Source organism: Glycine max, chromosome 20, assembly GCF_000004515.6.
Source record: "Glycine max cultivar Williams 82 chromosome 20, Glycine_max_v4.0, whole genome shotgun sequence".
Taxonomy (NCBI): domain Eukaryota; kingdom Viridiplantae; phylum Streptophyta; class Magnoliopsida; order Fabales; family Fabaceae; genus Glycine; species Glycine max.
In genome coordinates this window covers 31820210-31846686 of record NC_038256.2, presented here as the reverse complement: position 1 = coordinate 31846686, position 26477 = coordinate 31820210, and the positions used below count along the sequence as shown (strand labels likewise).

Sequence of the window (26477 nt, the reverse complement as noted above, 5' to 3'; positions counted from 1 at the left end):
ACTGGTTTGACCTGTGTAGGTGTGGGCTCAGGAGGAGCAGCCTCGTCGGGTCTCACCTGTTGAGGTGCCTGGGCTGTAAAGCTTCCACCATTTCTCACAATCGAAGGTCGAGCTCCATGCCAGGCCAACTGCTCAAGGAACTGCTCTACATTCGTAATTGGCCTTTGGTGGGCCAATTCTTGTAGGCTCTACATAATAATAATTTTTCCCTGGAATAAGCTTTGCAGCATAGCGACTGCAGTTTGGGAGCTCTGGGCATCTGGTCCTGCTGATGCAGACGGAGGAGCTGGAGTGGATGATGAAGGGATGTCATCTGCTCTGGCCCTAGTTTTCCTTTTTCTTGATGCCATCTGTAATAAAAAGAACTCACAATTCACATTAGACCAACATTTATTCAAGTTCAAAAACAGCAAATAAAAGCTGAGATTAACTATGAGCGCTTAGCGGAATAGGGCTCGCTTAATGCGCCCTCAGAAAAATAACACTACGGCTTAGCGCAACAGGGTCACGCTTAGCCAATTATGACTGAAAAATTGTTTTTGCATAATTGGCTTAGTGAAGTAGATACTCACTTAGCCAAGTCAAGGCCGCACTAAATTGCGCTTAGCTAAATTATCCTTGGCTTAGCGCGCGACAATTGATTAGAAAATTTTCTAAGTTACTTGGGCTTAGCGAGATAGCACTAGCTTAGCCTCAAGTTTGTCAGCATTAAAGCACACAGTGGCTTAGCGACTTCAGATATTGCTTAGCCATGATGTTCATGTAGAAGATGAACATTCATTAAAAAAGATGAACTCACTTAGCGTAGTAAGGCTGGCTTAGCGAGTTCGTCTGGAAACGCATATATGCACACTATAATGAAGAACTCGCTTAGCGCATCAAACACGCTTAGCGAGTTCATCGCGTTTTCCAGAAAAATGCAAAAAAAAAAACAAACTTTGTTTTCTTCCCTTCTTAGGCCTCTAAATGGCACCTATCAAACATGCAAAACCATCACATTTACATATACAGTACAATCCCTAACATAGTCCTAATTTTTACCTAATCTACTTACAGTCTAACCTACAGATTAACTTGCTAACCTCATGTCTTCTATCCTAAGGTTTCAACAAAAGAAAATGCATAAATGAAGTGAGGAACTTACTTGGATCAGCGGTGCTTCATGAGGATTAACATAGGATGCAAGAAGAATACCCAAATGCAATGCAAAATTTTTGTTTTGTTTTTTTTTTGGCTTAGCTCAAAGGGCTTGGCTTAGCGAGTTATGCAGATGAAAAATTTCTGCAACTTTCGCTAAGCCGTGCTTAGGGCCGGCTCAAGGAATTAAATGAATCTTATAGTACAGGGGTCTTTGGCTTAGCGAGAAGTTACTCGCTTAGCCAAATATAGGCTGGATACATATTAGGCTTAGCGCAATGACTACTGGCTTAGCCCAATTCAAATCGAACTGAATTCGGCTTAGCTCAATGATGGTCCGCTTAGCGCATGACAGCTATGCGCTCAACCAAAGCAATTTGGCTTAGCGAGAGGACTTTTTTTTTAGAAAGAAATTTCTAAGTTAAAAATCAGTCCTCTTTCAAGAGAAACCCCTATATCTATCATTCAAAACAAGCTGATATACCCCCTTTTTCAATGATCACTAAGCAAATTCCAACTATATGCAATGCATGAAAAACAAAATGAAAAGAAACTCAACATTGGGTTGCCTCCCAGGAAGCGCTTCTTTAACGTCATTAGCTTGACGCATAGCTTAATGCCTTCAAGGTGGCATGAAAGTCACATACAACACATCTTCCTTGCAGTTTTGCCTTTTAGCTAGAAATTCCATAAACTTCATGTATTCTGGAAGTACATTCAAAATCATTTCAGGAAAGGTGTTAGTGATTAAAGAAAGAATGGCACTTAAGGTTTCCTCATGCTCTCCTTGCCTTCCTTTCTTGACAATCAGTTGATGAGGCAGGTTATTGATTTGGAGAATACTTTCTTGTTGGTTTTCTACTGTTGAGTGCTTCTCTTATTGTTGTTGTGCTTGTTCCTCATCTTTTTCTCTTGACTCATGCTCTTTTACAGGGTTTTCCTCTTGAGCTTCAACCTCTACAAAGTATTTTTCTCATCTGGACATAAATTGAGTCACTTCTTCTGCCAGCTCACCAACCTAGATTTCTACACTTTGGAGTGCTCGTTGAGTTGATTTAGTTGTTTCCTTGAATTGAATCAACAAATTATCCAGATTGGAACCTCTTTCTGCTTTATTTTGATAGTAAGGTTGTAACTCTGGTTCCCCTTGAAAGTTTTCTATAGAGTAGCTCTTGCCAAAATGAATTTCATGATTTTTCATTGAATTTTGATTGGCTTTTGAGCTAGCATGGTATGCCATGAATTCCTCAAACACACTTTCAAGATTATGAGTTCTTTCTTCTTCATATTGATTGTAAGGACTTAACTCATGTTCCCACCTAGAGTCATTCATGGAGTAGAGATGACAATTGTCATTGTAATGTTCTCCTCCACAAAAATCACAATTGATCAATGGTGGTTGGCTAACCCTTGATCGTGTGCTGTCAAGATATTCATTCCACCTCTTAAAAAGCTCTTCCATTTCTAAAATTTTGTCATGGAATAAGTTCTTCTTAAATTCAACACTGCAAGGATAGACTCTCAAGAATGAAAAAGTTAAATAGAATAAGTAAGAAAAATAAAAGTACTAAATAATAATAAAAAAAAACTTATTGCTGTAAGATCTAATGAGTTCCCTTGAAACTTAGTGGTGTCGTTCTGTATTGCAAGATTTTTTCTTTCTTCGCTATGTGTTTTTCCTCCTACAATTGGCTTGAATCTCCAAATCTCATGGAACTAAATCATCTGCAGAAGATTTACTATACATACAAAGCACTAACAAGAGCAACAGTCACCAAGTCAAGAGGAAAACAAACATAAACAAAAACCAATATTCTCAAGTAATAAAAGAATAAAGAATAGACACCTAAGACTGAACTAACTTTCCAAATATAAAGAAGTTCACTGGCAACGGCGCCAAAAACTTGTTCGTTTCCGGCAAGTGCACCGGATCACGCAAGTAGTATAAAACGGTAAGAACCGAGTATCGAACTCTCAGGAAACTTGTGTTACTTGGTAAATCTATTTCAGTGAATAGGTGTCTAGTGTGAAAAGAGATGTGTTTACTATGAACAGGTGTGTAAACTAACTATTAAAAGGGAAAAATCACGTGAAAATTGATGCGTAAAAACATGTAGACGACACGTTGGTCTTTCTAATAGGTGCCTGATGCTAGAAGGATATTCTCTACTTAACAATGCTCATGCGTTCTATGGTGTCTCCTGAAATGCTAAACCCTGATTCCTCATGATAGTCTAGCCTAATCCTGATCAAGCATCATCCACAGATTCCTCTTGTTGGACTAAACTCGGCCAGGACCGCATTAAGACAAACATACAACAACTAGGTTACCGTACCTCGATTCCTCAAGAAAATACGACAAACTAGCCCTGTCCTATAAAGTTCTAAGAATCATACTAGTTTCCACAGTTGAATGATCCTACAAACACATGCATCTACGTGATCAAGGCAAAAGCATGGTAGAATGAAGTTCTGATAGCACAGTGAACACACAAAACATCATTAAATAGATAAAAAGATATTTACAACAAGTACCTACAAGGAAGATCCAACAGAGGATTTAGCTTTCCATAACTGGGAAGCTTTCTTTACAATGAAGAGAAGAGAAAGATGAAAGATTCCAGAAATACAAGTAGTGGGGATGTCTCCTCCACCTCTAGGACCTCACAATCACTCACAAACTCATCTCAAGCTCTCAGGACGGCTTCCTCTTCAAGCTCTGGTCTCTGCAGATCTTCACACAACAAAATCTCTCAAACTCTCTAGAACTTGGACCTTTCTCTCTCTAGAATCTCTCACATGCAAAAGCTCCTTGAGAAAATGGCCAAAATCCTCTTTCATTTCTGATTTCAGGCTTTAAATAGAGTTGCTGATTTTTGGTTGTTGGCTTAGCCAAATTCTGGTTCGCTCAGCCAATCATGCGCTCAGCCAGAAAAAGGATGGCTCAACCAATCATGCGCTCAGCCAGAGAAGAATGTCTCAGCCAATCATGTGTTCAGCCAATCATGCGCTCAGCCAGAGAAGGATGGCTCAGCCAATTAGGCGACATTTGGCTTAGCGTGCCTCTTCTTTGCTCAGCCAATCATGCGCTCAGCCAGAGAAGGATGGTTCAGCCAACTGTAAAAATCAAACTTCACCAAACTTGCTTATTTTACCTGAAATTGAAATGAAAAGGTTATTAAATACACAAAAGTGGGATACTAAATACTTATTACCTAAATTTAACAAAAAGTAATTACAACACTACAAAATAACCATAAATTGGAGGAGTTTGATACAATTTACATAGGTTTTAAACCCAAAAGTTAGTCATATTCATCGACTAACATAAGGCAGTGGCAATTTTGTAAATATGAGATTTTTCAACGATGACGATTTTGCAAAAACCGTCTTTGAAACTATCATTCAACGACGGTTTCGTGAAAACCGTCTTAAAATGTTGTTAAACTAAGACGGTTTTGTAAAAACCGTCTTTATTGAAAGTGCCCTCTATTGCTTTTTACTTTCTCTCTCTCACTCACTCTGATTCTCATTCACGAACCCTAGGACCTCCTTTATCCTTTTCATCTTCCACTCTCTCCATCTTATTCCTTCTTGGTCTCGGATGGCAAAGAGAGATGCCAAATAAAGGCCATGACAACATTGACACAGTGAACAGTGGCATCCTTCATTCCCACACACTCCCACGCACACCATGCCTCTTCCTCCGCTTTCACTTTCCTTCCATTTTTTGTAACTTCACGTTTTTGCCTTCAATTTTCACCGCGAAATCTTCTTTGCACCTCGCCGTCATCTCTGTTTCATCATCCACCAATCGCCACCATAACTCCTCCTAATTTGTTTGCAGAAGAAGAGGTAAAGAGGAGTGACTGAAGCAAAGATGTTACCCACAGCTTCCAAAGGACGAAAACTAACATGGAAGATGTTCCCTCTTTGGATCTCATGACTGGCTCCTTCGTCGTTTTGAGAGCTCTTCCAAACCTTACAAGCGTCTTATTGTTATTGGTATGTACCTCCATCTCTCTCTCTCTCTCTCTCTCTATATATATATATATATATATATATATATATATATATTAAAATGAAAGAAAAATTGCCATAAAGCTGTCATTTTTGTGCTCGTTGCTAATTCAGAACCAAAAATTTGAAAATTCTTGTGTTCTATAGTTTGATGCTTTCACACGCGTTGCGTTCGAAGGTCGTAGATGCAATTTTTAGGGTTTCCTTCGTTTGTGTTTGTTGTTGCTTGAGTCATGGGGAAAATGCTGAGAAATTTATGTGATTTTTGGCTCTACTGTTGAGGATAGAGATAGACTGGAATGATGTACTGGAATCTTAAGTTACTGGAGGAGAAAATGAGAGAGAATTTGTTGTTCAGTAAATGGATTTTTTGTTGTGTTTTTCTGGTGATTTTTTTAAAAAACTTTTTTTTGAAGGATTTTAGGAGTATCTGGTTGTTGGTCTTATTCTTTGAATTTATTGAATGGCTTGGTGTCTCATGATCTTTTTTCCTTGTCGATTTTACATTTACAGGAAAATGGTTATCAATTGCTTTTTCTCAGTGCTCGTTCAATTTCTCAAGCCTATATTACACGACAATTCTTACTTAACCTTAAACAGGTGATGTGTAAATTTAGCAATCAGTTTCTAATCCATATAAGACAAAAATATAAAAGGAAACAAAGTTATTTACATTTAAATTTTTATTTTGTATATCGTAGGATGGAAAAGTTTTACCAGATGGTCCTTTTGTTATTTCCCCTGATGGACTTTTTCCCTCTCTAGATCGAGAAGGTAACAACTCTGCTTGTCTTTCTTTTCTGCTGCTTCTTATTGTTCCCTTAATTCGTTGTACAACTTTTTTTTTCTGTTTTCTTCTTTTTTTTATCCAAGGGGTTAGGGACTACTTTTATATAAAACAATTGTATAAAAAAATTATTACATGAATTCAAATTATCTTTGTTGATACTTGAACATGAATTTCATAGACAGAACAAGAAAAGGGAACTAGGTTATTAAAAAGTTTTTTTGAACAATCTAACACATCATTGTGTCTTCAGTTATTCCAAATCCTACTTGAATAATTAAAATTTTCTCTTGAAGAATGGGCAAGTTCTTTGATGAAATTCAAGTATTTTAGCTAAAGCAGTTTGCAAAGCCTGTAGCGAAAATCTGGAGTTTGGACTTTTGTGCCCTGCTTTTACCTTAAGTGACATATAGGTTTTGTATAAGAGGAATTGGAAGGCTATACTATTGTACTAGGAACCTCTAAGAATAGTATAAATGGGCAAAATTGAATAAAATAAAAACATTCAACTTTTATTCCCTTACATCACATGAAGACACAAGCAGTGTGGGTCATTTTGTTAAAAAGATTAAAAGTGACTAAGTTTTGGATTTCTTTTATGGCATGATTTTTTATTTTTTTTATTCTAGTTCATATTAAACACCACCATGTGGAGCTGTGGCCAATATATGTATGACTCTTGTATGTTTTTTTTTCTTATCTCTTAATTTTGATGTATATATACCAGAGTGGGAGGATTCATCAAATTTTAATTTAAGTCTGTGTATGAAATGCCCTGGTCTTGCATTTATAATATTTTGGACTAAAACATTTTTTCTCTCATCTATTTCCAGCTAATAAGAGGGTTCCACATGAATTCAAAATTGCATGCTTAGAGGTTAGTTTCCCGCTGCTACATACTACAATGATCATATTACATTCATAATGTTATTAAAGTCAATTTGAATTTTTATGTCATCAGGACATCAAGGCACATTTTCCTTTTTATAGCAGTCCATTCTATGTTGGTTTTGGTAATAGGGATACGGATGAAATAAGCTACCTTAAGGTTGGAATTCCCCTAGGAAAAATTTTCACTATTAATCCCAAGGTAAATAAATCCTTCTTTTTTAAAAGTAAAAATTTGCTTCATGCTAGAACCTCCTAAAATGTTTGAAGTTCATCAAACCTTTCTTATTTTTAAGTTCGCAGGGAGAGGTGGTTATAAACCACCATGTTGACACAAAATCATATACTTCTCTGCATGCTCTTGTGAATGGAATGTTCCCCCCTACGAGCTCTTCTGAGCAGGTTTAATCTTGAAGAAGCTTTATTTTTTATTTTGTTGTTCATAATGTTAGTCTTGGGGATTGTGTTCCTCAAATTTTTTTTAGTCTTCTTAGAATTTAAATTTCAAAGTAAAGCATATTGAGTGTGAGAGCTGGTTGGATCTTTTTATATTTGTCTGCTGTGTGATTTATCCTGGTTACGTTATTATGCTTTTTAATGCAAGTTTCATTCTATTAAGGATTTTTTTTTTTTAATCTTGGTTACCTTTGCTCGTTTTCTTGCTGAACCTTGTTTGCAGGAGGACTTTAATTCATGGAATTTCTGGAAACTACCCCCTCCTGCCATAGATATTTGAAAGGGTCCCATGGATTTTTAGGCTCAATTATGCATTCTAGATATGAATGGGCGCAGGCTGTGCTGCTCCAAAAATTATATGGGTAAATTTATCAGCTCTACATAATCTATCCAGCTCTAGGATTTAGTTTTAGTAATTAGATATTTGATCTATTTTGCATAGGTTTTTGCCCAAAGCATTGGTTAAAATCTATCTAAGAGGCCAGTAGTTAATTAAGAGATGATCTTTTTAGAGGTTGTGCATTCAGAGGGTTGATGTATTATTCACTGCATAAAGATATATAATTTGTTTGTTATGTTTCTCTTTAGTCTTTTACTCTTTATAATTTTCCTCTGGATTTTTTTTCTCCCCTTCTTTTCTTGGCTTGGAACTTTTTACGAGGAACCATTTTAACCACATAGTGGTTGATTTTAAATTTTAATCATGGCACCGATAGTAAAGAAAAACCTTTTATCTGCCAATGGGATCTTAGAAATACACTACTTTTTTTATCCACCCTATGTTGTCTTGTTAGGTCTCTTTCTCTTCAATTGTCAACATAATTCTTATTTTATATACCATTTGGTGAAATCAAGGTTATAATTGTGGGGAAGCTGCTAACTTTGGAACTCCACAATGGCTTATAGTAGCTAAGGAAGCTGCACATGTTCTTAAGGTGCTTAATGTTCCCTTTACCATTTTAGCTTTTGTTTGTTTTTTATTTTTTTGATATGTGTTGGAGCTGAAGACAAGATTTCATATTTTCCTTGGATTAGGCTATGGAGAATGCTAATTCAATTATAGCACCTACTTTACTTGGCAAGGTATTATGCGGATGTAATCGGGTTTTCACAATATTGAAATTTTCAGCTTGGAGCTAATGCTATTTTGGCAGTGGGAGAAATTTCACCTTCTAGCTCAATAAAGTGTTAAGTAGTTAAGTAGATAAAATAAAGATAGTTAGTGTCCATAAGGAGATATGATGAAAACTGAAAAACTTGCGTGGGAAAAAGTTCTGCACCCTATGTTTTTGTATCTTGATTCTTTAATCTCGTTGTGCTTACTTGGATCTCATATAGACAAAGATTGAAGTTTATGAAAGTTATTATCATGTTTGTTGTGATTTCGTTTTGGAGCAGTTACTTTATCTTCATTGACGTGCTTGGAAGTGGCGTGATAAGCTAGATAGATATATTTTATGTTGCAATCTACTAACTTAATCGGCTTTTGTGTGAAATGGCACTTAAAATTTGGTATGTACTTTGATTAAATGGACCAGAAAACTAATACATGGTAAATGCTGCTTATATTGTATCCATTTCCAATGTCCTTTGTTCTGTTTCACAGAGTTAGTCCGTGATTTATTATTTACCATTTAAATGTTTATATGTTCAGGATTGTTACTTATCTTGATCCATTGATGGCATGTATCTTAGTGGAACTATGTAATGCTTAAGTTTGGAGATTGACTGACAAAGCTGCTTGTGTTTTGTGTAAATTTCAATATATGCCTTGTGGGAAGACAATCATGCACCATTCTCCAAAGGAAGATTTTGATTTTAGGGGTACATGCAAATTCCATATCAAGCTCCAGTCTCCTTGCACACCAAGATGGGATGCATCAATAAGAGTCTCCAGTGTGTGGGGTAATAAGTTGACTTTATGCTATATTTTCCATCCTTGCTAAAGTTCCAAATTAGTTTATCACCATCTCCACTAGGTAAAACTAATCATATTCATATGAATATTTACTAAATTTACATTATGGAAAAATTCAATGAAATTTTAACCGAAAAATATATATTTTTATTCTCTATATACTTTTGGTTAAATTTAGTTTTAATTTTGTGTTTTTAAATTAGTGAAACTAATCTAATTTTTTAAAATATTTGATTTTCTTCCTTTGAATTATCTTTTTGTGATTAAAATTAAGTTTGACTCAAACAAAAACACCTCTTTTTTCTTTTGATTTTAAATAATGTAACCTTCAATCAAAATAAAAAAATAATAATATTTAAACACCCTGATATTTTAGATATCTCATTGACACTCTTCATTTGTTTTTTTTTTCCTAATCACATCAAATATATATTATATCTTGTCACTTTTCTCTATTATTTTTTCCATATATATATATATATATATATATATATATATGAGGGATTAAATGAAAAATTTTCCAAAAAAAAATATTGTAATGTAAATTCAAACAAACACTACTTAATTTCAGAGTAATATTGTTCCTCTCTCTTCATTGGTGGATAATCATTAGAGGCAATTGTCAACATCAAGGAGCAAAAGGGTTCTGACAAGGCTGCCATTGCTTCTTTCATAGAGGTATTTCTATTTCACTTCACAAATGATTTTTATTACTTATCCTAATGACTCAAAAAAGAAAATATAAAACATTCTTTTTTATTACTTATCTCACACTAAAGCCAGAGACTTCTCTCAATACTAAATTTTCTTGTTTTTAGTTTGTCCTTTCTTAACTCAAACTCACAAAATAGTTGGCAAATCTTATTTAATTACTAGCCATTCCTAGTCTCCTAGGCTAGACCACATACAATAATGAGTGTTTGGATTTGATTCATTCACAGAGTGAATAATGGAGTTCATTGAGAACATTGAAATTGTATGTGTTAGTGTTGCAGGGAATAAGGAGACCCTGGAATTAAACTATGAGACGATGATTTTCTTCTCATGGTGAGTGTTATGTCCAATCTTATTACAAAACACAATAAAGATGAAAATTGTTATAATTTAGAAATAAAATTGAAACCAAATTGTGGCAAAAGTTTGAAAAGTATTAATTCAGTACCACAAATTTAGTGTAATTTTGACTAGGTGCATTAGTGATATTGAGGATGGAAGTGAATTGAATTAATTGGCTTCACTAAACCATAAGAAATCAATTTAATTGACCAAAAAATGTTATTTTTGTTGTGAACTTGCCTAAGTGTATTATTGTTGATGGACTTAGGAGGCAATCGCTACTAGTTTATTCATTCTGCAAAATACAAAGGTGCCCTTGATTGTTACCCACTAACCCACTTTCATTCTCAGTCACATTTGTTCTTGTTGCAAGGGAGATTCTTGCAGCTCTTCCAACACTAAACGCCTCCTTCAACAGGTACGCCATAGAACATTAGAACTCATCTTTTTTATCTTACTACTATTAGTTTAGAGTGGGACTAGGGGGTTCTTAGTTCTTACTCGCCCCACATTTGAATTCAAGCCTGCACTTTTTTTGAGATGCATTGCTGCTAATTTGTGTCGTAATATATATATATATATATATATATATATATATATATATATATATATATATATATATATATATATATATATATATATATATATATATATATATATATATATATATATCACAATTAAGTTAACCAATTATTTACAACATTTGCTAGCTGTTATTATTATAACCTGCTTCCTTGATGTTTCTAAGCTGAGGTTTTATCCTGCATCACACTTTTTGTTTTGACATGTGTCTATAGAAGTTTTATTTGGCTTCTCAATGAAAAGATATTTCTTAAGTCAAAACATGTAGTTTCTCTCATAAATGATTATATCAATTATTTAGTTACTTGCTCCTTGCATCCGGTGAGGTGTTTATTTGCATAAAGTTAGAAACTTTGAATAATATTTGTTCAAATTTCAACATTTCAGATTATGGGTCCGGTTCATTACTCTTCAACTTGTGAACTCAATACTTAATTTGTGATTCTATGTGAGTTTGAGTAAATCTAGTAGTTAGTTACATAATTTGCATCTTATATCAGACTCGTGAACTCGGTACTTAACTCGGTACATAATTTGCATCCTATTTACTAGTTGTACCTTTTAAATTTTGCTTCCTTATTTAAATTTTTCTTTTTCCTTGGGTGACTGATGTTGTGTTTTATTTGGCAGTATGACCATCCATAGTTTGGAGCCGATGATTCCTCTGGCTTTCTTTGCGGCAACAAGGTAATTTATCTATTGTTAACTTGATATTTTCATTCCTTCTCCCTCTTTTCTACTTTGCTTTGTGTCCTAATTAAAAGTGTGATTGATTGTGCTTTTTTTATTGGCTTTCACAAGCTGCATGATTAATAGTAATTATTTGTAGTAACAACTTTTGTGTGACAATCTCAATTTCAAAATTAATAATTTGGCTGAGTGAGATTTTATTTCAAAAGTATATGAGAAATTAAGGCTTATTAATGTGCTTTGCTACCATATTGATTGAGAAATTAATAACTAGAAAAAATTTAAATTATTAAGAATAGAGATCACAATTGAATGGACTATTACACTTTCTAATGTTTTTTTTTTCTTTAATGGTGTCTTGAGTACATTATTTCCAATGTGCATACCTTTGGTGGCACTAGTTGGTCAATTTCAGAATTTGGAAGTTAATGTATATGAAATTTTTAATTTTTTTTTAAAAAAAATACATTCTAAGACAGTTATTTGAAAAACTGTTTTAGAATGTCTACATTCTAAAATGATTTTCTGAAAAAATCGTCTTAGAATTCTTAAAATATTTTTATTTTTTATTTTAAAAAAAAAATCATTCTAAGACAGTTCTATGAAAAAACATCTTAGAATGTCTATATTCTAAGATACTTTTTTGAATCCTCAATATATTTTTAATTTTTTTAAAAAATGCATTCTAAGACGCTTCTCTGAAAAACCGTCTTAGAAAGTGTATCCTTTTAAGACAGTTTTTAACTAAGAACCATCTTAGAATTCTAAGATGGTTTTTAGTTAAGAACCGTCTAAAAATGATATCTTTTTCTAAGACAGATCTCTATAGAACCGTCGTAAAAAAGTGCAAACTTTCTATAACGTTTCCTACAACGATGGTTAATAACCGACATAGAATACTCAATTTAACCGACATAGAAAGTGTTTTCTGCAGTAGTGTTGGTTGGTTATATATAAATAAGTGTATTTTATATTCATTTGCTATCACTATATATAGATGTTGCTCCCTAACTATGTAGATACTTAAATGTTATGAAGTAGTTTAAAATTAATATCAATTCACCATAATGGTAAACTGATTGTGAGGAAGTAGCATATGTTGGATTAAAATTCACTAAGGAAGCTGGAATGGGAGTATGGTAAAAAAGTTTTTATACAAAAGTTTGATAATGCATACACTTAATGTCTTATACTTCGTACCTAGTTGCTTGGAATTTAAGGAGTTAATAAGTGGTCTTCTCTATTATTTCTCAATGACTTGCATTATCCAATTATGATTCAGGACCCTGGAGATAAATTGGAGTCTAATACAAGTCTCTAAATTATGTGATTTATTTCAAAATATATATTATAGCTAAATATAAAAAAATGAGAGTACTAAGCATGTTGTGGTTGAACCAAATGTAGGTAGTGCTAGTTATGTGTTAGAAGATGATCCAGTGGAAAGATTGAAGGTTTTTGCTTATGAACTTCCAAGAAAATATAATAAGAAAATTTTGCAAAAGGACCCTAGATGCCTCAACCATATGTTTGTTGATGAGATCTTTATGCACCATTTTCTCTTATCTAGTCTTGTCTAGACCCTTAATCCTAAAGAAGCTTATTGGTTTTATACCCTTGTCTACACCACCTGTGACTTGACACCAAATGGCCTTCCTTTACCTTTAAAGTCACCACGAATGATGAGAAGTGCCATACAACTTATTTTTTCACACTGGCCTCATTGGAATAGGACAACAGGGGAAGCTCATTTCTTTGTGACCCCCATGAATTTGGGGCGTGCTTCCATTATCAAGTAAGAAATTTAGTGTACCATTTTAGTTTTTTTATTTACATCACTATTAGTTATATTAAGAATTCAAACAAATTTTGTGGTGTTTGGTGATAGGGACCTTGGATTCTACTATTAAAGTTGTACATGGATATTGTAATATGCACTTTTATCATGTTTATTGTTCCAAGAAGAGAAAGCAATTGAAAGAGGAACTCTTCCATTGCTTCAGCGTGCTACCTTGGTTCAAACATTTGGACAGAGGAATCATGTGTGCTTGAAAGAGGTACTATACAACCTCGAAGGTGGATACTATACATATGGATCCTGCACTTTTTGACCAACCTCACCAATTTAATCCATGTAAATGGCAGGTTAGTTCCATCTATAACTTACATAGACTCATTGCACAATTGCACGCATGAGAATTATTATTACTCTTCTTTTCTTCTTTTCTAAAGCCAAGGTTTAAAAAGAATGTTAGAAAAAATGGAAAATGATTATTAAGCACCTTTATACTAGCTATAAAAAAAACTTTTACTGAGTAACTATAAAAAAAAAAAAAAAAAAAAAAAAAAAAAAAAAAAACTTTATACTAGATTGAAAAAAATAAGAAAGAGAAAGTGAATAGATCATTGTTGTTGTTGTGATGAGAAAGAGTGAACAAAATAAAGATTGATACTTGCATCTTTAGTTAGCTCCTTAATTTCCTTCTTATACTTAGTGAACAACTAGTCAAGGGTGTAGTACTTAATCAGATTGAATATATGATAATATTTATTTTGTCTACCGCTTAATATCGATCCATAAACGTTTGATACTTTTAAAAAGTTCTAATAAAGTCATTGTTAAATCTTGAGTGCATGGACTCCAAAGTGCTAACCTAGTTATTATTTGGTTAGAATTACTTCGAAGTGGTGTCAATTTTCTCTCACAATAGGTATCTTAGAATTCTAATGAAAAATAACTATTATGTATGGACTCTATAGACAAAGATCCTTCTTCATTTTTTAGTGAAAATGTGCCAATAAAATGAAGACTTACAAGTTGTACATGGATTTAAGATGATTCACGTGTAAAACATTGGTGGAAATATTTTTTATAATAAAAACAACTAAATTACACTACTAGAAAATAAGGTTTTAACATCGCTACATTAACATCAATTTTGGATAAAATTGATGTTAACAAAAACGCGATGGCATTCTTGTAAATAAAATGAGTTTATTAACATCGCTTTTGAAAAAACCGATGTTAACGATGGAATGTTAACATCGGTTTTTGACAAAATCGATGTTAACATTCCCTCGTTAACATTGGTTTTGTCAAAAAACCGATGTTGTGTTTTGACTTAAATTAAAACCCAAAACCCTTTCTTGCTCGCACTCAGTCTCGCAAACCCACTCTACTATCACGCTCCGTCGTGTCTTAGGTACCATTTTTTGAGCTTATCGATGACTTATTGGCACAATATCTTCTAGGCAATGTTTGTTGTTCTTCTGGGAACCCACTTATTTACTGTAGAACATCCACAGGTATGTCCTTCTGATGACCATGTTCTCTGGCTTCTGTTGAAATCATTTAAAATATTTCTAGGCTTAAAGTGGAGTAGACCATAGCTCGACTGGGTCTCTCTCATATTTAATAGAAAATTGTGTTTTCATATGAGATTGCGAGCCTTTATTTTAGAAGAGTGGAAATGAAGCAATGATATAGCCAAGTAGAGGGCCTTGATTTTGAGATTTGATTGAGTGTTGCCATTGTTATTGTTTATTGTTGCCATTGTTCTGTAGATGCATGTTCTACATACATCAATATTGAAAAGTGTAATAATAACTTTGGGTATGCAAGAATTTATAAGAGAGCAAGAAGGAATGGCACTTAATGAAGAAAATATAGTAAAAAATTTCCTAAGATGGTTTGGTCATGTGAGAAGAAGACCAATAGAAGCAGTGGTAAAGAGTTAATCCCATGGAAGATAGCCAGATAATTATAGGTAGATGGAGAGAGGAAAACCAAGAAAATCTCCAAGTTAGAGACTATTAAGAAGGAAGACATTGGCATTGTTTGATCCATATAGTTGTCCTCACTTATTGTGATATAAAATATTAAAATTACAACGGAAATGTGGTTCTAATTCCTTCTTCTTATTGAGTTTGTTTCATTAATCTGTGTAGAAGTTGTTACAAGTAAAATTCATTTTGAACAATTATATTCTTGCATACCATATGCATTATTATAAAAGAAGCAGGCTCGCAAAGAAAACAGTTTCATATCCTTGAGTGCTTTTGATTGAGTGTTTTCGTTCAATTTATGGATGGTTCTATCTGGGTATATTGGAGACATTCCTTTTTCTGGTTGTGTCTGTTCAAAGTCTCCCACTTTTGAGGATATAAGAGACATTGTAATTGTTGTTTCCAGTAGGTGTGTATTGAAGGTCATTTCATTATATATTGAACATGTAACTGGTAGATGCTAAAAGCCTTAGGAGAGCTATATTTAGCTATGGTCGTGTTTCTTTTTCTCTTTTTTATTTTATTTTAATTTATGTTGCCACCAAGGTTATCAAACTCGAGAGTATACACAGACTCGTGAGAGTTTCATAGACTCGAATCGTGAACTCAATTCGTAGACTCGTAAGAGTCTACTTCATATAAAAATAACAACAAAATATCTATAAATAACATACTAATTAAACACTTCAACAATATAATAAAGCAAAACAGTAAATCATAAAGTTCAGAATATTTAAATAACCAAGTCTAGTAATAATACATCACTACTAGATAATAACTTGCAGAGGTTATAGTAGTGGTAGATCATTCTTATCGAGGGTTTGATTTTATTAGAGAATAAGGGTTTGATAATATTAAAGGTGAGAATTTTGTATTTGAGAATGACACGCTAAATGAAGGTATGTTGAATGTTAAACAGACAGAAAATAATAAAAAATGACTTACATTTTGTTCTAATTTTTTTAATTTGCTAACTTCTTAACTCGGTGGTAAACTCGAGAGTCTATCGAGTTTACTTAGAATTTATAGAGTTTGCCTAGAGTCTACTAAAAATGAGTTTACTCAAGAGTTAACTCACAGAGGACAAGTGAACTCGTAAACCCATAAGAGTTAGCGAGTTAACTCGAGAGTTTGATAACCATGGTTGCCGCGTTCTTTTATTCTACAGTTTGACAAACAGGATTTCATATTAAAGTTTCCATGCATTAATTTCATTTATTACTTACATATTCTATGCCTTTGTTTGCTTGGTGCCTCTAGTATATTATGGTTTGGTATATAAAATTAGCTTTTTGATGTATAGATATATATATGCTCAAAATGGTTGGAGGTTAATTCACTCTAAAATCTAGCAATATTTGCATTAAAGTTTTGATAAGAATATGTCAAATCACCTATGTGCTTGACACATCTCTTAAGATCATAGTAACCAAAAACTATGTCAAGTTATTTAAGTATGGTGACTCGCTTTACCGGTGCAAGTGTCTTAAGGTTGCTGCTCTTGGCCGCTTATGCACTATGATCAAGAGGGTTGGCCTAAGTTTGGCTTATTTAGAACAGGTCAGACAATACATGGCTAGGCTTTCCTCTATTGATCCAAATACGAGGATTATTTTGATCTATGGATATCCTAATGTTGGTAAGAGCTCATTCATTAACAAGATTACGAGAGTTGATGTGGATGTGCAACCCTATGCTTTCACCACCAAGTCTCTCTTTGTGGGTCATACTGATTATAAATACCTAAGGTACCAAGTAATTGATACGCCAGGGATTCTGGACTGGCCTTTTGAAGATTGTAATATTATTGAGATGTGCAGTATCACTGCTCTAGCATATTTGAGAGCTGCAATCTTGTTTTTCTTGGACGTCTCTAGATCTTGTGGTTATAGTATTGCTCAGTAGGCAGTGCTGTTTCACAGCATAAAGTTTTTGTTTATGAACAAGCCGTTGATTATAGTCTGCAGCAAGAATGACTTGCAGCCACTGGAGGGGATATCAAAGGAAGACATAAAGTTGGTCAATGAGATGAAAAGAGGGTTTTAGAAGCTAAAGCTAAGCTAAGCAAGTTGTTGTTTAGATCCATGGTTACTAAGATCCATTAATAGATGTGTGAAAAGAGGGTTGGCTGAAATTGGACAAAACAGAAAAGAAATTTTGGTGTTGTTTAGAAGTGTTTAGTTATAATTGTGATGTCATCATGGAAGCTGCATAGGTTTTTTTGTTGTAGTCTATGCTATCTATCTGCACTATTTTCAATATTGTGAAGATTGATATGGAGAATTGTAGCCCTATCTGTGTACCCCATTTTTTAGCTTCAAAGTTTTATATCAGCACTGTAATAATGTAATCAATTACAAAATTCCTAGTTTGGGCTTAAGTGAAACTGGAACTTTATTTTATTTACTTTTTTTTTAATTTGATGCATAATAAATGAGTGAAACTGGAACTTGGGTTTTGCACTTTCAATTGTCATTTCTTTATACTTATTATTATTAAGAGCTTGGATAGGATTGATGTGAAACAGGATTTTGTTGCAAGTTTGTAGGCCTTGTAACTGCTCTTTTTGTTTTGTGTGTAGTTCAAGTTTGAAAGCAGTTCAACTTTTGTTCTTGCATTTGCGGTGTTTTGTGTCTTCTTGTGTAATTAAATGATAGTTTCTTCTTTATCACGGGAGCCTTGCCTATTTTGTCCCATATATGAATTTATAACAAGTATGTGCTTGAGTGGGAAAAGAAGTGATGCAATCCTGCCCCCCAAGGGCATTGGATAGAAGACTCCAAGAAGATTGGGTCAGAGATGCAAGAGAAGGCCCTAGGGTTCTCATGAGCCTTAGGGTAGATTTTAGGCCCATGGGCTAAGTATGAGCCCACTTATCTTTGTACATATTAGATTAAAGTTTCATTATTTTTGGGCCTTGTATTTAGGGCTCCATAATATAGGTAGGGTGCCCTAGAAATGTAGGATTTTTCATCCCTTGTATTTTAGGGCACCTAGACTAGTTTTTATATTAGGGGTAGTTTTGTAATTTCACATGCATTAAGTGAATATTTGATGTATGTTGGAAAATAGATTTAATTGAATTGGGAGAAGTCCAATCCAATTAAATTTTAGAGGGGGAGGTGAGCATTTGCTTGTTACACCCCATTGCCACATCATATAGTCACGCTTTGTGCATGTCCTTCATGCTTTACATGTCTCATGACACCTAAGCACACTTAGTGGAGAATCTTTGACTTGATCTTGGATTAGTGGGCTGAACCATAGCTAAAATTCACTAATCATAATTAGTAAAATTTTGGCTCCAAAATTTGGCTCCACAAATTCAATTTCAAATTCAAGTAAAATTTGAAAAGAAATCCAAATTTCCCTCCAATTTTGTGTGACACTTAGGCTATAAATAGAGGCCATGTGTGTGCATTTTTTCAACTTTGATCATTTGAGAATTAAACTTCAAAGTTTAGACTTCTTTAGAGGCACTAAATTTCGTGTGAAAACAAGTTCCAAAACTAGAGGTTTCTTGAGTCTTTTTTTTAGTTTTTCTTACTCTACTCTAGAGCCATTCTAAGTTTCTCTTTGAGTCCTAGCTTGCTTTTATGTGCTTTTCATCGCTTTAATTGTTGAATAATACTTGAAAATTTGTCTTGTTAAAACTATATTGTTTTAGCTTTCATTTCATTTTTTTGGTCATTGGTTATTGCTTGTCTCTTTGTTTCCTTGTTTGTGAGTTGCCATATAGGGAATTTGAAAAAAGGATTAGTGCCATCCCTTGAAGAATTTGAGTCAAGAAGCAAGGGGAAAACCACCTTAAGAGCTATTGGACTAAGAAGCACTCCAAATTGAGTAAATCACCAAAGACAGAACAACCACCAAAATTGAGGACCTTTTTGTAATTTTGTAATTGACAATTTACTTACTTTCATTGCTTTCAAATTTTTGTAACAAAAAGGTCTTTCATTGGAAGTAAGTTGGGAGCCTCCAATAGGTCACCCTACTTCTATTTGTGTATAATAATTTTAGGCAATTTTCCCTTAGGATAGTGAGTGTATTGTTGGGAACCTTAAATGAGGTTATCCAAACACTCTTAGGATCCGCCTAGTTTGCATTTCTTGCTTACTTTCATAGTTTATTTCCTTTACCTTCCATTGTCAAACCGCCTAGATAGCTTGCCTTTTACCAATTAGTTTTTACCTTATCTTTCACACCTCTTTTAGTGTTTTTTTTGGCTAGTTTCAACCATAGTTTATTTTACCTTTTGTTTTCAAACCCCCAACAAGAAACAACCACAACTTAGGAACCAACATGAGTCTTCATTCTTCATCTACTGTTAATGGTGATGGTTCTACTCCTAAGGACCCCTTGTATAAGATATTAGATGAGTTGAGATCCCTTAATTTGTGGGAAAAAAAACAAGAGAGAAAGGAAAAAGGAAAACAAAGAGTGGAAGAAATAAGTCAAGATGAAAGAGAGAAAATAAGAGAGGAAGAAATAAGAAAAATAATGAAAGAAATGAAAAGAGAAAAACATGTCTCCTATAGTAGTCATGACTCTTGAAAGAGTTTAAGTGAAGAACTTAGAGACTATTATAAAGGATGCCTTATTTCACATACTAAACATCATTCCCAAAGAAGAGAAAAGGATAGAAGGCCTCAAGAGGTTAAGATTAGCCTCCCATATTTCTATGGAAAAGATAATGTTGAGGCCTACTTAGATTGGGAAATGAAGGTTGAATAACTCTTTGCTTGCCAAAATATTAGCGAAGAGAGAAAATTTCCATTGGCTACCCTTAGCTTTCAAGGGTATGCCCTCTATTGGTGGACTTCCTTTGTTAGGGAACGAAGGATTCATGGGGATCCTCCAGTAGAGCATTGGAATGATCTTAAGAGTGCCCTTAGAAAGAGGCACATTCCCTCCTACTATGAAAGGGAACTTATGGACAAGCTCCAAAGGCTTAGACAAGGGAGTATGAGTGTTAAAGAATATAGACAACAAATGGAACTACTCCTTTTAAGAGCTGGACTTAGGGAGGAGGAAAGAACAAGCATAGCTAGGTTCCTTAGTGGGCTTAATATGGAAGTGAGGGATAAGGTTGAACTCCTTCCATATAGGGACCTAGATGAGCTAGTCCAACTTTGTATAAGAGTGAAGCAACAACTTAAAAGAAAGTCTTCTTCAAAATCTTATGGCTTTCACTTTTATCCAAGGAAGGACCAAGCCCAAGGAATTTTGGGGGCTGCACCTTCAAAACCCAAGGAAGATAAGGGTAAGACCATAGAGAAATCCACCCCTAAGACTAGTTCCCAAGAAAGGACTAGCAACATTAAATGCTTCAAATGTTTTGGGAGAGGTCACATTGCCTCTCAATGCCCCACAAAGAAAACCATGATTATGAGGGGTCAAGACATTTATAGTAGTCAAGAGGAGACTACTTCTTCCCATTCCTCTAGTGAAAGTGAAGATGAACTAAAGGGTGTAGAGTCTAGTGAGGAAGTCTACCCCCATGAAGAAGGTGACCTTCTAATGGTTAGAAAGCTCCTTAGAGGTCAATCTTGTGATCTATCTCAATCCCAAAAAGAGAACAACTTTCAAACAAGATGCAAAATTTTAGATAAAACTTGTTCTCTCATTGTGGATAGTGGATCTTGTTACAATTATTGTAGCACAAGATTAGTTTCCAAGTTGAACCTCACTATCATTCCCCACCCAAAACCTTATAAACTTCAATGGCTCAATGAACAAGGGGAAATGATAGTTAACCAACAAGTGAAGGTACCTTTCTCCATTGGGACATATAAGGATGAAGTTAATTGTGATATAGTTCCCATGGAAGCAGGGCATATTCTTTTAGGAAGGCCATGGCAATTTGATAGGAAGATCATTTACAATAGCCTAACTAATGAGGTTACCCTCACCCATCTTGGCACTAAATTTGTGTTGCATCCTCAAACACCTTCACAGGTGGCCAAAGATCAACTAACTATGAAAGATAAGAGGGATGAGGAAGAAAAACTAGAAAACCAAAAGAAAAAGAAGGATAATAAGGCCTTGTCTACAAAGGCCAAGGGGAAGGAAAAAGAGGAAAAGGATTTCTCCAAGAAGATTGTTAAGAAGGAAAATCATTTTGCAACAAAATGTGATATCAAAAGAGCATTCCTTCTTAAACAATCTTTCTACCTTCTCCTATCAAGGGAAACATCCCTTAGCACCGCCATACCTCTTGAGCTTGAGGTTATTCCTCAAGTAAAGGAGTTGTTGGATGAGGGTTTGGTTCATAAGAGCTTAAATCCTTGTGTTTTGTTGGTGCCCAAAGAAGGTATTATGAGGCACCAAATCCCTATGATTGGTGGTATGATGAATGTGTTAAGTAGTACAACCCTCTTTTGTAAAATCACTCATGCACCCAACATCTTCATGATTTGTGTACATAGGGACTCATTAGGTAGGTTTGTTTATTTTTTGTTTCAATACAAACCTAGGTGCTCATATGGGACACCTTAGGTTTGTCGTAATTTTTTGTAGAAATAATCAACATGAAAATAAAGAAAAAGTTATGTTTTATTCCATTACTTTCCTTAACTTTTTAAATAGTGATCAAGGGCTTCCCACGGACCCTAAGAGAATAAAGGTCATTCTTGAGTGGCCTACTCCACCAAGTATAAGGGAAATTTGGGGCTTCAATGACTTAACAAACTTTTATAAAATTTGGAAAATAGATTTAATTGAATTGGGAGAAGTCCAATATAATTAAATTTTACAGGGGGAGGTAAGCATTTGCTTGCTACACTCCATTGCCACATCATATAGTCACACTTTGTGCATGTCCTTCATGCTTTACATGCCTCATGACACCTAAGCACACTTAGTGGAGAATCTTTGACTTGATCTTGGATTAGTGGGCTGAACCATAGCTAAAATTCACTAATCATAATTAGTGAAATTTTGGCTCCAAAATTTGGCTCCACAAATTCAATTTCAAATTCAAGTAAAATTTGAATAGAAATTCAAATTTCCCTCCAATTTTGTGTGACACTTAGGCTATAAACAGATGCCATGTGTGTGCATTTTTTCAACTTTGATCATTTGAGAATTAAACTTCAAAGTTTAGACTTCTTTAGAGGCACTAAATTTCGTGCTCTTCTCTTCCTCTCCCTTCATTCATCTTCTTCTACCTTCAAGCTCTTATCCATGGCTTCCTATGGTGGTGAGCTTCTTCTAAACTCATCTTCTATTTGAAGTGGCATCTCCATTCATCTTTCTCCTTCTCAATTTCGCTGCAATCAGACCTCAAGAAGCAAAGGAATCCATTGATGAAGAAGATCCAAGGCCTACAAGCTCCACATGGAGCTACATCAAGAAGAGTCGTAAGGCTTGGGTCCACTTTCTCCCTGAAGTCTTATCCTATCGAATTCACAAGAGGCAGTGAAGTATAGCCCTTGAGGTATGTCATCACCATGTGCTTCAAAAGAAAATTACCTTTTTCTTTTCTTTTTTGTTTTAGTTTTTCTCTCTCTTGTGTTTGTATAACTACGCTTGTTAATTGAATGTTTGAATTTTGATATTCTCATGTCCAATTAATTAAGGGTCTTTTGGTTGTGATGATATCATTTGGTTGTTACATTAGTATGTCACTACTACCTTCACTTGTTTTTAAGTTAAAAAATTATTCATAATGGTCATATACACCTAGAGAGAGATAGACAGAGAAGGGAAAAGTCAGGTGATAGGGAACATGATATGACAAAATGACATAGATAAAAAAAAGTAAGAGATGTTAATGAAGTGTTTGCATTATAATAGCGATGCATGACCCTGAAATTTAAATCAACAAAGAGCATTTTGGTATGAGTGTGAGGACAAATAATTATGTGAAAAATGCCAAGATCAATTAAAAATTTAGAGACGGGTCTGTTTTACCACCCCAATTAGTTTGGACTGAATAAATTTTCTTGGAAAATTAGACCTCCACCATTGTTTTTAACTACTGAAAAATACGGGGTGTTTTGGACTTCAGATTAAGTGGATAAATCCAAGAGTGATGTAGGCCAGGGGCAGAACCCCGCAAGTTACTAAAATTTAGTTCAAGAGTCTTAGTATAATAAATTAATTAATTAGTTAGTTATGGCGAACACTTGTTGTCCCATTGAGTTGGAGCCTAGGACACTGAATCAAGTGAAGTTCACTCAAGCAAGGGTACATGCATAACCTCTACCTCCATTATTATTTCCAAATTATTTAGGTTGTACATTTGCTTTGGAGGCTTAATTTCTTAATATTTACCCATGATTGTTGATAATCTGTGTTGTTTCTTGTAGGAAGTAGTTGTAAAGGTGGTTCAAAAGTTGCAACCACGTGAAGCATCAATTGTGTTTATTGAAGTATGATCATTTTCAAAACCTAGGATATTTTGTATAGAGTGATGATACAACATAATTGATACTTGAACTCTCTTCCGTTCTAAATACATCATTAACACATGATATTCTTATTTGTCTTTTTTTATTGCACCATTTACTTGTTATACTTGCATTTTTTTTCTCTTCTATTTGTTTTTTACTATGATGTTCACTAGTCATTTTTGTTTTGCATATGTGCTTAGGTGAATTTTATAATGGACTAACCGGTCAACCCTATAAGATTCACTGTTGGATTTTTCTATACTTCTATCTCCCACAAGATACATGCATAAATTAAGAGCCGAATCCTTCTTTTTATTTTTCAATTTTCTGTTGAAACTCTAGAGCATACATTACATTTCAACTGTCCAATTGGATTGTAGCAACACCTAACGCTAGTTCCAATTTCAATTGTGATTAATTAATAAATTAATTAGAAGAGCAGTTTAAGAAGGATTAGTCTGTTATTAACAATGATAGTATTGTATGCAATTGAATTGGAGTATACATATTTGCTTGGTTTCCTTTTCCTTATAAAATATATAAATTCAATATGTTGAAAAGAGAAAAGTTGCCAGGTTACTTAATATATAGTTGGAATAATTTCCAAACACATCATCATTATTATTATTATTATTATTATTATTATTATTATTATTATTATTATTATTATTTCTTAGTCCATTAATTCATCCCTAGCTTGAAAGTGTAGATACAATGATAATTCATACTAATCAAGCTTGGTAACCAATGATGAATAATGAATGATCTTGATTGTAATTGATATATATATCTCTGACATATATGTTTATGGTGTGGACAACCATATATTCTTATTCAGTTGTGTGTGAGGTTCCGCGCCATGCCATTGTGAACCAAAGACTTAGTTGTTTGTTGTATAGGCAATTTTTTACACCTTAGGAGCACCTAACATGGGGGTATATATCCAATCTGTCAACCAATATATGCAACACCATATAACTAAAACTATAGCTACCATGTGCCTCTGCAATTCTATTATACCAATCTTTTAATTTGCCAGACTCATTCAGGACGTGCCCTTATCCCAAAACTAGTCCACTTTTACATATTTACATAAAGTGTGTGCTTGGTTCTACATGGGTTTTGAGGAGCTTTTGTGTTTTTACATAGATGTGATGTATAAAATAAAAATAAAAATTGGCAGATCATCAGCAACAGTGATGAGCTTTTGTTGCTTAGGTTTTGATTATGGTTTAATCCCACCTACTTGCATTGGCTTGAATTTGGAATGTCTTTTCCTTGTTGTCTGACTTTGTTATTCTTGGCATGGGATCAAATGTGTTTGATGCATCTTAAAGTTCATATAACATATGCATAACAAAGAAGGGTGAAACTCTAGAGCTTTAATTGTTCAATCTGGTTCAGTTAAATGAAGACACGTTTATTTAGTATTTTCATTTTTCTCTCATGGTGAAGGAGCATTGAGTAGTAGACCAGATCACTGGAGTGTCAGCCATCCTTATTATGTGTTGTGAACAGTGTGTTGTGATGATTGCTTGTTCCTAGTTTAATTTTCTCAAATAGCTCCCAATTGCTAGTTGTTACTTTTGTAGAGTGGATTAATTGCTAGCTACTTCCTCTGCAACATTTTCATTTTCTTAAAATGATTAGTCATGACAAACATGATGCAACCAAAACGCATTATTAATGTTAGAACTGTATATAGCTAGCACCACCAAAGACATTTTGGCTAAGTATATCTGGTAATTCATTATCCCCATGCCCCACCAAAGAACCCGTGTATACAGTACATCATCAAATTGAAATTATTTGAATTTCTGAAGTGTATAGTGCTATGTATGCTTACAAATTGATAATATATCTAGGTAGTAATTAATCCACTTGAAGCAAACATGCCTCAAACAATTGTGTGCAGATTTTTAAAGTAGAAATTGTGCAATTGAAGTTTGTTATAACAAGTAGGCTTCTGAATACAGCTTTAGTTTGATGATTTTTGGTACTTATTTTTTAGAGGAGTTGAACCTAACAACTTGGCTTTCTCTGTTGCTCTTGGTGTTACATTGGGACTATTTCAATTGCAGTAATATGTTGTAATTAACCCACTTGGATTTATATTGTCATTTATGTTGGATTTGTTTATTATACTTGCTACTGAACACTCAAAACTCATAGTTTTATATATATAATCAAATTTTACTTGATATATCAAATTTTGTGTAATATCTCACTTAGCATTGAAATATTTAATTTGTAGGCACTATTTCTCTAGTTGTTTCCATCGTGATCATGATATTCGTTGTTGGACACTATACTGATCATCATCACAAGTACGAAATTTTTTCATCAACTTTTGATGCTCATTTTTGTTATGAATGTTTTTGTACATTGTTGTCTGTCATGAATGTACTTTGCTTTATATACAACTTTTGTTCATCATGAGTGAACCTTAGATTCCTGTTTGAAATTGAATACAATGGTTCTTGCGGACAGTTTGTATTAATCGTTGTATTGAATCTTGAATTGTCCGTTTGGATGGTTTGGGAAGAGTCATATTTTTCTGATATATTCATGCGTTAAGGTTAAGATTATTTTGTTGAATTTGATGAAATTTTGAAACAATGCATTTTTAGTTGTTCTCTAAGTGCATACTTGATTGTTAGGGAATTAATGTCACCGCTTTCATGTCGTGTACTTAGAGATCAATGCGAAATGTTTTCGAAATTTCGTCAAATTTAACAAAATAAGCTTAACCTTGGCGTAT

At 34.0% G+C, this 26477-nt stretch overlaps 2 long non-coding RNA genes and 1 pseudogene across 2 annotated transcripts; all 3 read left to right on the top strand.

Moving 5' to 3' along the window:
* Positions 1 to 6770: 6770 nt before the first annotated feature.
* On the top strand, positions 6771 to 7825 carry LOC121174269 (uncharacterized). The gene is made up of 3 exons (XR_005890237.1): positions 6771 to 7034; positions 7129 to 7234; positions 7512 to 7825. It is a non-coding gene; the product is annotated as an uncharacterized lncRNA (long non-coding RNA).
* A 1987-nt stretch (positions 7826 to 9812) lies between these two features.
* LOC121174268 (uncharacterized) lies at positions 9813 to 10669 on the top strand. The gene is made up of 3 exons (XR_005890236.1): positions 9813 to 9884; positions 10202 to 10253; positions 10614 to 10669. It is a non-coding gene; the product is annotated as an uncharacterized lncRNA (long non-coding RNA).
* A 2138-nt stretch (positions 10670 to 12807) lies between these two features.
* Positions 12808 to 13998, top strand: LOC121174350 (probable beta-1,4-xylosyltransferase IRX10L; annotated as a pseudogene).
* Positions 13999 to 26477: the final 12479 nt, after the last annotated feature.